The sequence below is a fragment of the Pristiophorus japonicus genome, chromosome 1 (genome assembly GCF_044704955.1).
Source record: "Pristiophorus japonicus isolate sPriJap1 chromosome 1, sPriJap1.hap1, whole genome shotgun sequence".
In the NCBI taxonomy this organism is placed as follows: Eukaryota; Metazoa; Chordata; class Chondrichthyes; family Pristiophoridae; genus Pristiophorus; species Pristiophorus japonicus.
The window spans coordinates 251431031-251445241 of NC_091977.1; the positions used below are offsets into that span (position 1 = coordinate 251431031).

General features: G+C 48.1%; 1 protein-coding gene and 1 long non-coding RNA gene across 4 annotated transcripts in view; one reads left to right on the forward strand and one right to left on the reverse strand.

The window, feature by feature from the left end:
- The window catches only part of LOC139269979 (uncharacterized), a 54763-nt gene extending 43531 nt beyond the window's left edge, over nucleotides 1-11232 (reverse strand). For both annotated transcript variants that reach the window (XR_011594384.1, XR_011594383.1), the window contains exon 1: nucleotides 11163-11232. This is a non-coding gene — a long non-coding RNA (uncharacterized lncRNA). The remainder of the gene's footprint in view (nucleotides 1-11162) is intronic.
- LOC139269666 (zinc finger protein 235-like) overlaps nucleotides 1-14211 on the forward strand; it is a 75137-nt gene that overhangs the window by 2636 nt on the left and 58290 nt on the right. The window contains exon 1 of one of the 2 annotated variants that reach the window (XM_070888387.1): nucleotides 11417-12512. The exons of the other annotated variant lie outside the window; for it this stretch is intronic. The gene's annotated coding sequence lies outside the window, so the exon portion shown is untranslated. Of the gene's footprint in view, nucleotides 1-11416; nucleotides 12513-14211 lie in introns of those variants that run through there. 2 annotated transcript variants of the gene reach the window in all.

Consider the following 14211-nt stretch of genomic DNA (forward strand, 5'->3'; position numbering starts at 1 on the left):
TATTAAACTTGTATAGGACCTGGTCAGGCCAAACTTTTCACAGGCGTACTGTGCACAGTTCTGGTCTCCCTATTATAAAACTGAAATAGAGGGAATGGAGAACGTGCAAAAAAGATTTACAAGGATGGTACCAGAACTGACAGATAACAGCTATCGGGAAAGATTGAACAAGTTGGGTCTTCCTGAGAAAACAGAAGACTTCGAGGTGACCTGATAGAAGTCTTTAAAACAATGAATGGGTTGGACAGGGTAGATGTGGCTAGGGAACATAGTTTGTGGCAGGGACCAAAAACAATGGCTTTTGTATTCCCAATATTCAATTGGAAAAAATTTCTGCTGATCCAAAACTGGATGTCAGACAAGCAACAATTTAGAGACCATGGAGGGGCACTATGTACTATATGTGGGAAGTCAAGGACGCTTCCGATGTCCCTGACGACTACATGTGCGGGAAGTGTATTCGGCTGCAGTTCCTAACAGATCGCATTGTGGCACTGGAACTGTGGGTGGATCCACTCTGGAGCATCCACGATGCTGAGAATGCTGTGAATAGCACATTTAGTGAGTTGGCCACACTGCAGGAAAAGGTTACACAAGCAGATAGCAAATGGGTGACCATCAGGAAGAGCAGTGGAAGGAAGGTAGTGCAGGGGTCCCCTGCGGTCATCCCCCTGCAAAACAGATACACTGCTTTGGGTACTGTTGAGGGGGATGACTCATCAGGGGAGAACAGCAGCAGCCAAGATCATGGCACCGTAGGTGGCTCTGCTGCACAGGAGGGAAGGTAAAAGAGTGGGAGAGCGATAGTGATAGGGGATTCTATTGTAAAGGGAATAGATAGGCATTTCTGTGGCCGCAATCGAGACTCCACGATGGTATGTTGCCTCCCTGGTGCAAGGGTCAAGGATGCCTCGGAGCGGCTGCAGGGCATTTTGAAGGGGTGGGTGAACAGCCAGTTGTCGTCGTGCATACAGGTACCAACGATATAGGTTAAAAAAAACGGGATGCGGTCCTACAAGCAGAATTTAGGGAGCGAGGAGTTAAATTTTAAAAGTAGGACCTCAAAAGTAGTAATTTCAGGATTGCTACCAGTGCCACGTGCTAGTCAGAGTAGGAATTGCAGGATAGCTCAGATGAATACGTGGCTTGAGGAGTGGTGCAGAAGGGAGGGATTCAAATTCCTGGGACATTGGAACCGGTTCTGGGGGAGGTGGGACGTGGGACCAGTACAAACCGGATGGTCTGCACCTGGGCAGGACCGGAAACAATGTCCTCGGGAGAGTGTTTGCCAGTGCTGTTGGGGAGGGGTTCAACTAATATGGCAGGGGAATGGGAACCTATGCAGCGAGACAGAGGGAAGTAGAATGGGGGCAGAAGCAAAAGATAGAAAGAAGAAAAGTAAAAGTGGAGGGCAGAGAAAGCTAAGGCAAAAATCAAAAAGGGCCACATTACAGCAAAATTCCAAAGGGGCAAAGAGAGTTAAAAAGACAAGCCTGAAGGCTCTGTGCCTCAATGCGATGAGTATTCGTAATAAGGTGGACAAATTAACTGCACAGGCAGCTATTAACGAATATGATATAATTGGGATTATGGAGACATAGCTCCAGGGTGACCAAAACTGGGAATTCAACATTCAGGAAGGATAGACAGAAAGGAAAAGAAGGTGGGGTAGCGTTGCTGGTTAAGAAGGAAATTAACGCAATAGTAAGGAAGGACATCAGCTTGGATGATGTGGAATCGGTATGGGTGGAGCTGTGGGATACCAAAGGGCAGAAAACGCTAGTGGGAGTTGTGTACAGACCACCAAACAGTAGTAGTGAGATTGGGGACAGCATCAAACAAGAAGTTAGAGATGCGTGCAATAAAGGTACAACAATTATCATGGGCGACTTTAATCTACATATAGATTGGGCTAACCAAACTGGTAGCAATACTGTGGAGGAGGATTTCCTGGAGTGTATTAGGGATGGTTTTCTCGACCAATATGTCGAGGAACCAACTGGAGGGCTGGCCATCCTAGACTGGGTGATATGTAATGAGAAAGGACTAATTAGCAATCTTGTTGTGCGAGGCCCCTTCGGGAAGAGTGACCATAATATGGTAGAATTCTTTATTAAGATGGAGAGTGACAGTTAATTCAGAGACTAGGATCTTGAACTTAAGGAAAGATAACTTCGATGGAATGAGGTGTAAATTGGCTAGAATAGATTGACAAATGATACTTAAAAGGTTGACTGTGGATAGGCAATGGCAAACATTTAAAGATCACATGGATCAACATCAACAATTGTACATTCCTATCTGGAGTAGAAATAAAATTCTTGTAAACAGCAATGGCTAGCAGTAGTCCACTTGGTGGAGCTATACAATATACTTCTCCCTCCTGAATGAAGAAGTAATTATAACAAAATAGTCATCATACAATAACTTGCATGGTTATACGTAACAAAAGTTGGTGAGAGGGGAGCGACCTGTCAAAAGCCCAGCGGGAGATCGAGAGCCAGCGGCAGTTGGTGAGAGGGGAGCGACCTGTCAAAAGCCCAGCGGGAGATCGAGAGCCAGCGGCAGTTGGTGAGAGGGGAGCGACCTGTCAAAAGCCCAGCGGGAGATCGAGAGCCAGCAGCAGTTGGTGAGAGGGGAGCGTCCTGTCAAAAGCCCAGCGGGAGATCGAGAGCCAGCGGCAGTTGGTGAGAGGGGAGCGACCTGTCAAAAGCTCAGCGGGAGATCGAGAGCCAGCGGCAGTTGGTGAGAGGGGAGCGACCTGTCAAAAGCCCAGCGGCAGTTGGTGAGAGGGGAGCGACCTGTCAAAAGCCCAACGGGAGATCGAGAGCCAGCGGCAGTTGGTGAGAGGGGAGCGACCTGTCAAAAGCCCAACGGGAGATCGAGAGCCAGCGGCAGTTGGTGAGTGGGGAGCGACCTGTTAAAAGCCCAGCGGGAGATCGAGAGCCAGCGGCAGTTGATGAGAGGGGAGCGACCTGTCAAAAGCCCAGCGGGAGATCGAGAGCCAGCGGCAGTTGGTGAGAGGGGAGCGACCTGTCAAAAGCCCAGCGGGAGATCGAGAGCCAGCAGCAGTTGGTGAGAGGGGAGCGACCTGTCAAAAGCCCAGCGGGAGATCGAGAGCCAGCGGCAGTTGGTGAGAGGGGAGCGACCTGTCAAAAGCCCAGCGGGAGATCGAGAGCCAGCGGCAGTTGGTGAGAGGGGAGCGACCTGTCAAAAGCCCAGCGGGAGATCGAGAGCCAGCGGCAGTTGGTGAGAGGGGAGCGACCTGTCAAAAGCCCAGCGGGAGATCGAGAGCCAGCGGCAGTTGGTGAGAGAGGAGCGACCTGTCAAAAGCCCAGCGGGAGATCGAGAGCCAGCGGCAGTTGGTGAGAGGGGAGCGATCTATAAGAGGCGACCGGTGCAGCTACAGCGGGAGAGAAAGCAAAATAGAAGTAGAAAGTAATCAAAAAGTGACGTCACAGCCAATGGGGTAAGTGATTGGCTGGTGATTGGTGAGTAGCTTTTCTTTTCTTTTTTATATCAGTAAGTGAACTACAACATTGTTATTACCAATTTAAGGGTATCTAAGGTTAAGACATGGCAGGAGAGCTCGGCCATGTGATATGCTCCTCCTGTACCATGTGGGAACTCGGGGACACTTCCGGTGTCCCTGGGCGCTACGTGTGTGAGAAGTGTATCCGCCTCGAGCTCTTGACGGTCCGCGTTGCGGAATTGGAGCTGAGGGTGGATTCACTCTGGAGCATCCACGATGCTGAGAATGACGTGAGTATCACGTGTAGTGAGTTGGTCTTACCGCAGGAGAAGGGTCCACAGCCAGATAGGGAATGGAAGACCAGCAGGAAGAGCAGTGCAAGAAAGATAGTGCAGGGGTCCCCTGTGGTCATCCCCCTGCAAAACAGATACACTGCTTTGAGTACTGTTGGGGAGGATGACTCATCAGGGGAGGGCAGCAGCAGCCAAGTTCATGGCACCGTAGGTGGCTCTGCTGCAAAGGAGGGCAGGAAAAAGAGTGGGAGCGCGATAGTGATAGGGGATTCGATGGTGAGGGGAATAGATAGGCGTTTCTGCAGACGCAACCGAGACTCCAGGATGGTATGTTGCCTCCCTGGTGCAAGGGTCAAGGATGTCTCGGAGCGGGTGCAGGACATTCTGAAATGGGAGGGAGAACAGCCAGTTGTCGTGGTGCACATTGGTACCAACGACATAGGTAAAAAAAGGGATGAGGTCCTACGAAAAGAATTTAAGGAGCTAGGAGCTAAATTAAAAAGTAGGACCTCAAAAGTAGTAATCTCGGGATTGCTACCAGTGCCACGTGCTCGTCAGAGTAGGAATCGCAGGATAGCGCAGATGAATACATGGCTTGAGCAGTGGTGCAGCAGGGAGGGATTCAAATTCCTGGGGCATTGGAACCGGTTCTGGGGGAGGTGGGACCAGTACAAACCGGACGGTCTGCACCTGGGCAGGTCTGGAACCAATGTCCTAGGGGGAGTGTTTGCTAGTGCTGTTGGGGAGGAGTTAAACTAATATTGCAGGGGGATGGGAACCTATACAGGGAGACAGAGGGAGACAAAAATGAGGCAAAAGCAAAAGACAGAAAGGAGATGAGGAAAAGTGGAGGGCAGAGAAACCCAAGGCAAAGAACAAAAAGGGCCACTGTACAGCAAAATTCTAAAAGGACAAAGGGTGTTAAAAAAGCAAGCCTGAAGGCTTTGTGTCTTAATGCAAGGAGTATCCGCAATAAGGTGGATGAATTAACTGTGCAAATAGATGTTAACAAATATGATGTGATTGGGATTACGGAGACGTGGCTCCAGGATGATCAGGGCTGGGAACTCAACATCCAGGGGTATTCAACATTCAGGAAGGATAGAATAAAAGGAAAAGGAGGTGGGGTAGCATTGCTGGTTAAAGAGGAGATTAATGCAATAGTTAGGAAAGACATTAGCTTGGATGATGTGGAATCTATATGGGTAGAGCTACAGAACACTAAAGGGCAAAAATCGTTAGTGGGAGTTGTGTACAGACCACCAAACAGTAGTAGTGATGTTGGGGAGGGCATCAAACAGGAAATTAGGAGTGCATGCAATAAAGGTGCAGCAGTTATAATGGGTGACTTTAATATGCACATAGATTGGGCTAGCCAAACTGGAAGCAATACGGTGGAGGAGGATTTCCTGGAATGCATAAGGGATGGTTTTCTAGACCAATATGTCGAGCAACCAACTATGGGGGAGGCCATCTTAGACTGGGTGTTGTGTAATGAGAGAGGATTAATTAGCAATCTCATTGTGCGAGGTTGGGGAAGAGTGACCATAATATGGTGGAATTCTGCATTAGGATGGAGAATGAAACAGTTAATTCAGAGACCATGGTCCAGAACTTAAAGAAGGGTAACTTTGAAGGTATGAGGCATGAATTGGCTAAGATAGATTGGCTAATGATACTTAAGGGGTTGACTGTGGATGGGCAATGGCAGACATTTAGAGACCGCATGGATGAATTACAACAATTGTACATTCCTGTCTGGCGTAAAAATAAAAAAGGGAAGGTGGCTCAACCGTGGCTATCTAGGGAAATCAGGGATAGTATTAAAGCCAAGGAAATGGCATACAAATTGGCCAGAAATAGCAGCGAACCTGGGGACTGGGAGAAATTTAGAACTCAGCAGAGGAGGACAAAGGGTTTGATTAGGGCAGGGAAAATGGAGTACGAGAAGAAGCTTGCAGGGAACATTAAGGCGGATTGCAAAAGTTTCTATAGGTATGTAAAGAGAAAAAGGTTAGTAAAGACAAACGTAGGTCCCCTGCAGTCAGAATCAGGGGAAGTCATAACGGGGAACAAAGAAATGGCAGACCAATTGAACAAGTACTTTGGTTCAGTATTCACTAAGGAGGACACAAACAACCTTCCGGATATAAAAGTGGTCAGAGGGTCTATTAAGGAGGAGGAACTGAGGGAAATCTTTATTAGTCGGGAAATTGTGTTGGGGAAATTGATGGGATTGAAGGCCGATAAATCCCCAGGGCCTGATGGACTGCATCCCAGAGTACTTAAGGAGGTGGCCTTGGAAATAGCGGATGCATTGACAGTCATTTTCCAACATTCCATTGACTCTGGATCAGTTCCTATGGAGTGGAGGGTAGCCAATGTAACCCCACTTTTTAAAAAAGGAGGGAGAGAGAAAGCAGGGAATTATAGACCGGTCAGCCTGACCTCAGTAGTGGGTAAAATGATGGAATCAATTATTAAGGATGTCATAGCAGCGCATTTGGAAAATGGTGACATGATAGGTCCAAGTCAGCATGGATTTGTGAAAGGGAGATCATGCTTGACAAATCTTCTGGAATTTTTTGAGGATGTTTCCAATAAAGTGGACAAAGGAGTACCAGTTGATGTGGTATATTTGGACTTTCAGAAGGCTTTCGACAAGGTCCCACACAGGAGATTAATGTGCAAAGTTAAAGCACATGGGATTGGGGGTAGTGTGCTGACGTGGATTGAGAACTGGTTGTCAGACAGGAAGCAAAGAGTAGGAGTAAATGGGTACTTTTCGGAATGGCAGGCAGTAACTAGTGGGGTACCGCAGGGTTCTGTGCTGGGGCCCCAGCTGTTTACATTGTACATTAATGATTTAGACGAGGGGATTAAATGTAGTATCTCCAAATTTGCGGATGACACTAAGTTGGGTGGCAGTGTGAGCTGCGAGGAGGATGCTATGAGGCTACAGAGTGACTTGGATAGGTTAGGTGAGTGGGCAAATGCGTGGCAGATGAAGTATAATGTGGATAAATGTGAGGTTATCCACTTTGGTGGTAAAAACAGAGAGACAGACTATTATCTGAATGGTGACAGATTAGGAAAAGGGAAGGTGCAACGAGACCTGGGTGTCATGGTACATCAGTTATTGAAGGTTGGCATGCAGGTACAGCAGGCGGTTAAGAAAGCAAATGGCATGTTGGCCTTCATAGTGAGGGGATTTGAGTACAGGGACAGGGAGGTGTTGCTACAGTTGTACAGGGCCTTGGTGAGGCCACACCTGGAGTATTGTGTACAGTTTTGGTCTCCTAACTTGAGGAAGGACATTCTTGCTATTGAGGGAGTGCAGCGAAGATTCACCAGACTGATTCCCGGGATGGTGGGACTGACCTATCAAGAAAGACTGGATCAACTGGGCTTGTATTCACTGGAGTTCAGAAGAGTGAGAGGGGACCTCATAGAAACGTTTAAAATTCTGACGGGTTTGGACAGGTTGGATGCAGGAAGAATGTTCCCAATGTTGGGGAAGTCCAGAACCAGGGGTCACAGTCGAAGGATAAGGGGTAAGCCATTTAGGACCGAGATAAGGAGAAACTTCTTCACCCAGAGAGTGGTGAACCTGTGGAATTCTCTGCCACGGGAAGTGGTTGAGGCCAATTCACTAAATATATTCAAAAGGGAGTTAGATGAAGTCCTTACTACTCGGGGGATCAAGGGGTATGGCGTGAAAGCAGGAAGTGGGTACTGAAGTTTCATGTTCAGCCATGAACTCATTGAATGGCGGTGCAGGCTAGAAGGGCTGAATGGCCTGCTCCTGCACCTATTTTCTATGTTTCTAAAATGGGGAAGGTGGCTCAACCGTAGCTAACAAAGGAAATTAAGGATAGTGTTAAATCCAAGGAAAAGTCATATAAATTGGCCAGAAAAAGCAGCAAACCTGAGGACTGGGGGAAATTTAGAATTCAGCAGGGGAGGACAAAGGGTTTAATTCAGAGTGGGGAAATAGAGTATGAGAGGAAGCTTGCCGGGAATATAAAAACTGACTGCAAAAGCTTCTATTGATATGTGAAGAGAAAAAGATTAGTGAAGACAAATGTAGGTCCCTTGCAGTCAGATTCAGGTGAATTTATAATGGGGAAGAAAGAAATGGCAAACCAGTTGAACAAATACTTTGGTTCTGCCTTCACGAAGGAAGACACAAGTAACCTTCTGGAATTACCAGGGGATTGAGGGTCTAGTGAGAAGGAGGAACTGAAGGATATCCTTATTTGGCGGGAAACTGATGGGATTGAAGGCCGATAAATCCCTGGGGCCAGATAGTCTGCATCCCAGAGAACTTAAGGAAGTGGCCCTAGAAATAGTGGATGCATTGGTGATCATTTTCCAACAGTCTATCGACTTTGGATCAGTTCCTATGGACTGGAGGGTAGCTAATGTAACACCACTTTTTAAAAAAGGAGGGAGAAAGAAAACGGATAATTATAGACTGGTTAGCCTGACATCAGTAGTAGGGAAAATGTTGGAATCAATTATTAAAGATGAAATAGCAGTGCATTTGAAAAGCAGTGAAAGGATTGGTCCATGGATTTATGAAAGGGAAATCATGCTTGACAAATCTTTTGAAATTTTTTGAGGATGTAACTAGTAGAGTGGACAAGGGAGAACCAGTGGATGTGGTGTATTTGGACTTTCAAAAGGCTTTCGACAAGGTCCAAAACAAGAGATTGGCGTGCAAAATCAAAGCACATGGTATTGGGGGTAATGTACTGATGTGGATAGAGAACTGGTTGTCAGACAGGAAGCAGAGAGTCGGGATAAACGAGTCCTTTTCAGAATGGCAGGCAGTGACGAGTGGGGTGCTGCAGGGCTCAGTGCTGGGACCCCAGCTCTTTACAATATACATTAATGATTTAGATGAAAGAATTTGAGTGTAATATCTCCAAGTTTTCAGATGACACTAAACTGGGTGGCGGTGTGAGCTGTGAGGAGTACACTAAGAGGTTGCAGGGTGAATTGGACAGATTAGGTGAGTGGGCAAATGCATGGCAGTTGCAGTACAATGTGGATAAATGTGAGGTTATCAACTTTGGTGGCAAAAACACAAAGGCAGAATATTATCTGAATGGCGGCAGATTAGAAAAAGGGGAGGTGCAACGAGACCTGGGGGTCATGGTTCATCGGTCATTGAAAGTTGGCATGCAGGCAATGAAGGCGGCAAATGGTATGTTGGCCTTCATAGCTAGGGGATAGAAACATAGAAAATAGGTGTAGGAGTAAGCCATTCGACCCTGCACCACCATTCAATAAGATCATGGCTGATCAGTCCTTCAGTACCCCTTTCCTGCTTTCTCTCCATACCTCTTGATCCCTTTCGCCGTAAGGGCCATATCTAACTCCCTCTTGAATATATCCAATGAACTGGCATCAACAACTCTCTGCGGCAGGGAATTCCACAGGTTAACAACTCTGAGTGAAGAAGTTTCTCCTCATCTCAGTCCTAAATGGCCTACCCCTTATCCTAAGACTATGTCCCCTGGTTCTGGACTTCCCCAACATTGGGACATTCTTCCCGCATCTAACCTGTCCAATCCCGTCAGAATTGTATATGTTACTATGAGATCCCCTCTCATTCTTCTACCATCGGTGGTCCTGTCTTCTGTTGCCTAGGCCCTACACTCTAGAATTCCCTCCCTCTGCAGGTAGGAGGTTTAGAGGGGAATTCTCTTCACCCAGAGGATGGTGGGGGTCTGGAACTCAATGCCTGAAAGGGTGGTAGAGGCAGAAACCCTCACCACATTTTAAAAAGTGCTTAGATGTGCACTTGATGTGCTGAAATTACAGGGCTATGGACCAAGAGCTGGAAAGTAGGATTAGAACATAACATAAGAAATAGGAACAGGAGTAGGCCGTACGGCCCCTCGAGCCTGCTCCGCCATTCAATAAGATCATGGACTCAGCTCCACTTTCCCACCCGCTCCCCATTTGGCTGGATAGCTCTTGGTTGGCCAGCACAGACAGGAAGGGGCGAAATGGTCTCCTTCCGTGCTGTAAATTTCAGAGATTCTATATCTCTCCGCCTCAGTATCAAATTATCCTGAGAAGTGCCTTTGGACGTTTTACTATGTTAAAAGAGCTATGTAAATATAAGTTGTTATAAGGTGATTAAGAACCTATTGCCCAGGTTGGTGTGTGAGGTGATGAAGAGCCTGTTGCTCAGGTTAGTGTGTGAGGTGATAAAGAGCCTGTTGCTCAGGTTGGTGTGTGAGGTGATAAAGAGCCTGTTGCTCAGGTTGGTGTGTGAGGTGATGAAGAGCCTGTTGCTCAGGTTGGTGTGTGAGGTGATAAAGAGCCTGTTGCTCAGGTTGGTATGTGAGGTGATAAAGAGCCTGTTGCTCAGGTTGCTGTGTGAGGTGATAAAGAGCCTGTTGCTCAGGTTGGTGTGTGAGGTGATGAAGAGCCTGTTGCTCAGGTTGGTGTGTGAGGTGATGAAGAGCCTGTTGCTCAGGTTGGTGTGTGAGGTGAAGAGCCTGTTGCTCAGGTTGGTGTATGAGGTGATGAAGAGCCTGTTGCTCAGGTTGGTGTGTGAGGTGATGAAGAACCTGTTGCCCAGGTTGGTGTGTGAGGTGATGAAGAACCTGTTGCTCAGGTTGGTGTGTGAGGTGATGAAGAGCCTGTTGCTCAGGTTGGTGTGTGAGGTGATAAAGAGCCTGTTGCTCAGGTTGGTATGTGAGGTGATGAAGAACCTGTTGCCCAGGTTGGTGTGTGAGGTGATAAAGAGCCTGTTGCTCAGGTTGGTGTGTGAGGTGATAAAGAGCCTGTTGCTCAGGTTGGTGTGTGAGGTGATAAAGAGCCTGTTGCTCAGGTTGGTGTGTGAGGTGATGAAGAGCCTGTTGCTCAGGTTGGTGTGTGAGGTGATAAAGAGCCTGTTGCTCAGGTTGGTGTGTGAGGTGATGAAGAGCCTGTTGCTCAGGTTGGTGTGTGAGGTGATAAAGAGCCTGTTGCTCAGGTTGGTATGTGAGGTGATGAAGAACCTGTTGCCCAGGTTGGTGTATGAGGTGATGAAGAACCTGTTGCCCAGGTTGGTGTGTGAGGTGATGAAGAGCCTGTTGCTCAGGTTGGTGTGTGAGGTGATGAAGAGCCTGTTGTCCAGTTTGCTCCATCGCCCAGGCACTGGGACACTGAAGCCCCGCCTACTCATTGTTCCTGCCCAAGGTGCCTACGCATGCGCCGTGACCCCGCCATGTGCAAGATGGCGGCCAGTGACCTCGCTCACCCGGGCCTGTTACCGCGGGCAAACGCAGGTCCTGTGGGTTCTTATTCTGCCCCTGAGGCCTACAGAAGGTGTTTATGAAGCTTCGCAACCTACTCACGAGTCCACATCCTCCCCAGCGCCCACAATCGCTTACCTTCTCCCCGAAGCATTTGTTCTACTGACGTAATTCTTCTCCACCCGCGCATGCTCAGTGAGGAAGATCTGGGCTCAGCCACGCCCCTCTCGTACTCCGATTGGTTGGAAGACTAACCGCCCGCTCGGGCCTCCAGCCCCGCCCCCGCTTTTCCGATTGGTCTGGAGCCGCCACCAATCACCCGGGCAGTGTAAGCTGAGCATGCGCGGGCAGTGAGGCAGCGGGTGACAAGTGGGCGGAGGGAGGGAGCTAGTTAATAAACCCCGGGGGCGCCGGGGCTTTACACACACACACTAAGTGCGGGGCCAGGCCCGAGAGAAAACTCCACATTATCCGCTTCACACGCACCTTGTGTGGGCCTCAGGCCCCGAACAAGAACTTGCGGGTCCGGCGTTTGCCCCGGGCGGGGCTTTCTCCCGGTGACAGGTTTGGGGGGACGGCCGCCATCTTGAGAGGCTCAGGGGGGAGCAGGGCGCATGTGCAGGAACCAGGAGGAGAGAATGTTGTGAATTTCTATCCTGGACTCTCAGTGCTGTAACAGGCTGTGAGAGGGGCAGCATTTACAGGCCGCAAACTCACAGCCACCATCACATCATCACTCCATTCATCAGGATCTTTGACTGTGGAAGGAGAAATGTTTGTCTGTTCTGTTTATGTGAAAAGATTTCAAACATCAGTGTGACAGGAAAAGCACCGAGACACACACCCGAGTGAGAGTGTTCCAGTGCACTGACTGTGGAAAGAGCTTTAACCAGTTACTGAGCCTGAAAAAACATCGCATCATTCACAGCCGGGAGAAACTGTACACGTGTTCGGTGTGTGGACGAGGCTTCAACTGATCGTCCAACCTGGAGAGACACAAGGACACACGCACCACGGAGAAACCATGGAAATGTGGGGACTGTAGGAAGGGATTCATCTGAGCTGGAAACTCATTGACGCAATCACACCAGGGAGAGGCCATTCACTTGCTCTCGCTTTCAAAAAATTGTCGTACCTGCGAAACATCAGCAAATTCATACTAGTGAGGGGCCATTTACCTGCTCAGTGTGTGAGACGTGATTCACTCGGTCACCTAACCTGCTGACCCACAAGCGAATTCACACTGGGAAGAGGCCATTCTCCTGCTCAGTGTGTGGAATGAGATTCACTCAGTCATCCAAACTCAGGACACACCAGCTTGTTCACACTGATAAGACACCTTTTTAATGTTCTGACTGTGAGAAGAGCTTTAAAAGCACAGACGATTTGCTGACACCAGCGAATTCACACTGGGGAGAGACCATTCACCTGCTCCATGTGTGCAAAGGGATTCACAAATTTATCCAACCTACCTCAGTGAGTTCACAAGTGAGTACAGGGGTTGGATTCTGTTATTGTTACTGTCAATCATATCCAGGTTGAACCATGTTCATTCTGGCAGTTGGGGTTTGGTAAAGCTGATGTTAGTAACCCCTATAACTGGGCTTGAGTTTAATCTGTATCAATGTCAAATAAATCTGGTTTGTTTCACACACACGCAGTGTGTCGAGTCCTTGATGTCTCGACAATAAGATAAGCTGATTGAAGACTTGTTACAAACTGTGGAATCCATCTGATAACTGAGTTCCCACAACTTAAAAAAAATGTATCTACAAGATGTCCAAGTCTGACAGGACAGAAAATTCTATTATATCACAGGGTCTATTTCAACCATCCAGGACAGTGAGTCCCCATAATATTGCTTTTTAACCTATGGGAAATATTCTGATAACCTGTAATTGTCACAAGGCAAAGCAGCATTGTTAGTTTATCAATCTTCTAAGGGAAAGGTCTCCTTAAAGCTGACGGTGTAGGCAGTTCTGCAGCTCATTTCTCACTCAGTGTGTCAGAATGAGAAGCTTTAACAACAGCCAATGCTTCAAAGGACATTGGTGGAGTTTAATGGACTGTTTGTATCACTGGGCTACAAGAGGCTATTTTTAACAGAAGGAAAGCTTGTCACAGCAAACACAGTTTTACAGCCTGTCCATGGCCCACTCTAACCCCCACCTTCTCTCTCACTATTTATGGACACTGCTGCAGTAATTGCTCCTCTGACCTTTCCTCTCTTGTCCCTCCTACACCCCGAATACACGACCTGACACAATCTCCCTCCCCCTACGTCCTCTGTTTTGGAATGTACACCAGTCTCCCCACCTGCTACTTGTTCTCTCCCTGGATCCTGAAACTATTGAACTCAGTCTGCCCCTCCTGAAGTCTGCAGGCTCTAAAACTGAAGCTTGGTGTCCCTCAGTCCCGTCTCCTTGATTTACCTCCCCTCTCTCCTCTTTCCCCCTTGGTTGTGTCACACACTCTGGGCCTTGGCCCTTCCCTGGGGATTCTCAGTATGAACAGGGGGATGTGTGTTGAGACAGGATGTCCCAGCTCTCCATCTTTAAAGGGACAAGGAGAGGACCAGCTGGGCTCAATATCCTTGCTTTATGACATCACAGCAGTGCCTAGCAACCAATCTCCGTGAGCCCTGCTCATTATGGGCTGGGTTTAGCTGTGCTGTTACAAAAAAAAACAGGAGCAGGATTCGACCCGTGTGGAGCACAAGATTAATGGGGAGAGGTACAGGATCAATTTATACATTGCGTGAGAAATGTCATTGTCCCGGACACTCCCTGTCCCTCAGTATCTGTGTCGGGGAGCGACTGATGGGTTCACTCTATATCTAACCCGTGCTGTGCCCGACTGGAGAGTGTTTGATGCTGGCATTCAGTGCTCAGCTCGATGAGCACAACATTTAACCCAAAGATGACCTGATAAACCCATCAGCTGCTCCCCTGGATATATGTCCTGAAGGACAGGGAGTGTCTAATATTTTGGCCAATGCCCTTGATCAACTTTAAACACCTCGCTCACCTCTCTCTTTTTAATTAGTTCATCGGATGTGGGCGTCGCCGCTCAACTCTCATTCTTCTAAACTCTTGAGACGAGAGGCCTAGTCTACTCAATCTCTCCTCATCGGACATTCCCCCCACCCCAGTAATCAGTCTGGTGAACCTTTGTTGCACTCCCTCTA